General features: G+C 67.2%; 1 pseudogene; it reads left to right on the plus strand.

Moving 5' to 3' along the window:
- The window catches only part of LOC103904543, a 5,509-nt pseudogene that overhangs the window by 179 nt on the left and 2,617 nt on the right, over window positions 1-2,713 (plus strand).

Raw genomic sequence — 2,713 nt, forward strand, 5'->3', positions numbered from 1 at the left:
GGGGTGCCCCCCCAGCCGTGAGCGTCAACCAGAGCCTCCTGACGCCCCTCAACCTGGAGATCGACCCCAGCATCCAGCGGGTGCGGAAGGAGGAGAAGGAGCAAATCAAGACACTCAACAACAAGTTCGCCTCCTTCATCGACAAGGTGGGGCTGGGCTGGGGCGAGACCCCGCGGGGAGAGGGCTGGGACCCCCCTGGGGACCTCCTGAGCCCCTCGGAGACCTCCTGGCCCCTTCAGGCACACCCTGAGCTCCTTGGGGACATTGAGACCCCCTAAGGGACCTCCTGAGCCCCTCGGGGATGTTCTGACACCTTCAGGCACATCTTGACCCCCTTGGGGACATTGAGACCCCCTAAGGGACCTCCTGAGACCCTCGGGGACCTCCTGGCCCCTTCAGGTACATCCTGAGGCCCGTAGGGACATTGAGACCCCCCTTGGGAACCTCCTGGCCCTTTGGGGACCTCCTGACCCCCTTGGTGACATCCTGGCCCCCATGGGGACATCCAGACCTCCTTGAGGACCTCCTGATCCCTTTGGGCACATTTTGTGCCCCTTGGGGACATCTTGGTGCCCTTGGGGACATCCAGACCCCCTTGGGAACACCCTAGCCCCTTTGGGCACATTTCCCCCCCCCTCGGGGACTTCCACACCCCCTTGGGGACACCCTGACCCCTTTGGGCACATTTTGCCGCCCCTCGGGGACCTCCTGGCTCCCCTGGGGATGCGCAGCCAGCCGTGGGGACACCCTGGTCCCCTCCCACTGCTGGGGGCCAGGACATGGCGGGCGAGCCCGGAGCGCCGCCGGCGCAGGAGCTGGGGCGGGATGGGGTGGGGGTGAGTGTTGCCTCCCCCCGGGGTGCAATGGGGGCACCCCCCCCAACGGAGGAATCAGCCAGCGCTGGGGTGGGTGCTCCACGCCCCAGTGGCTCTGGCACCCTTCCTCCCCAGCACCCGCTTCCGGGTGCTCCGCTGGAGCCGGGCTCCTCGCCCTGCGGCAGGCTGGGGCCCGGCGGGGCGTGGGGGGACGGCGATTCCCCTGGGGGCAACCCCAGATTGCACCCAGGGCCCCAGGTTTGCACCCCAGACCCAGCGACCCCAGACTTGCGCCCCAGAGTGCACCCGGGACCCCAGACTTGCACCCCAGACCCGGTGACCTCAGACTTGCACCCCGGACTTGCACCCTGGGACCCCAGTTTGCAGCTGAGAACCCAGGCTTGCACCCCAGGACCCCAGAAGCACCCCGGGACCCCCAGGCTTGCACCCAGAACCCCAGACTTACACCCCAGGACCCCAGAAGCACCCCAGACCCAGTTTGCACCGCAGGACCCCAGAATTGCACCCAAGACCCCCTGACTTGCACCTGGGACCCCAGATTTGCACCCAGGACCCCAGACTTGCCCCCTGCCACCCCTCTCACCCACCTCACCCTCTGTCCCTTGCAAACCAGCACCCAAGACCCCCCAGGCTTGCACCCAGGACCCTAGATCTGCCCCCTGCCACCCCACTCACCCACATCCCTCTCTGCCCCTTGCAAAGCAGCACCCAGCACCCCAGCCTTGCAGCCAAGACCCCCAGCCTTGCACCCCAGATCCAGCTTGCTCCCAGGACCCCAAATTTGCACCCAGGACCCTAGATCTACCCCCTGCCACCCCACTCACCCTCTGCCCCTCGCGAAGCAGCACCCAGCACCCCAGCCTTGCACCCCAGATCCAGCTTGCTCCCAGGACCCCAAATTTGCACCCAGGACCCTAGATCTACCCCCTGCCACCCCACTCACCCTCTGCCCCTCGCGAAGCAGCACCCAGCACCCCAGCCTTGCACCCCAGATCCAGCTTGCTCCCAGGACCCCAGATTTGCACCCGGGGCCCCAGATTTGCACTCGGGACCCCAGCCTTGCCCCCTGCCACCCCACTCGCCCACCTCACCCTCTGCCCCTTGCAAACCAGCACCGGCACCGAGCACCCATCCCCAAGACCCACGCTGGGCGCCGAAGATGCTGGAGACCAAGTGGAGCCTCCTGCAGACCCAGAAGACCACCCGCAGCAACATGAACGGGCTCTTCGAGGCGTACATCGCCAACCTGCGCCACCAGCTCGAGGGCCTGGGCCAGGAGCGCCTGCGCCTGGAAGCCGAGCTGGGCAACATGCAGGGGCTGGTGGAGGAGTTCAAGAACAAGTCAGTCCCGTCCCCGCGTCCGGGATCCGGCCGGGGCTGGCAGGGCTGTGCCCCGCCGCTTGTGCCCCTCCCAGGGTGCCTTGTGTGGTTGGGGGCGGTCGGGGTTGCGCGACGGTCCCCCTCGGTGTCATCTCCCATCTTGGGGTGCAGCGTCCCCGAGGCATTTGCGGGTGGCTGAGGATGGGGGGATGGGGCTGGAGCGTCCCCTCCGGCCGTCGCTGGGGTGGATTTGCCTGGGGAGGGTGGTTCTTCCACTGCAAGGGGCATCCTGGTGGATGGGACCCCGTGTCCCCATGTCCCCGCATCCCCGTGTCCCCATGTCCCCGCATCCCTGTGACTCCATGTCCCCATGACCCTGTGTCCCTGTGTCCCCACGTCCCTGCATCCCCGTGGCCCCATGTCCCCGTGACCCTCTGCATCCCTGTGTCTCGCATATCCCCAAATTCCCACGTTCCCATGTCCCCGTGTCCCCATGTCCCCGCATCCCTCTCCCCCCCCATCCCCGGCTCCAAGCCCTCCCCTCTTCCCCAAGGTAC

Source organism: Aptenodytes forsteri, unplaced genomic scaffold, assembly GCF_000699145.1.
Source record: "Aptenodytes forsteri isolate BGI_AS27 unplaced genomic scaffold, ASM69914v1 Scaffold268, whole genome shotgun sequence".
In the NCBI taxonomy this organism is placed as follows: Eukaryota; Metazoa; Chordata; class Aves; order Sphenisciformes; family Spheniscidae; genus Aptenodytes; species Aptenodytes forsteri.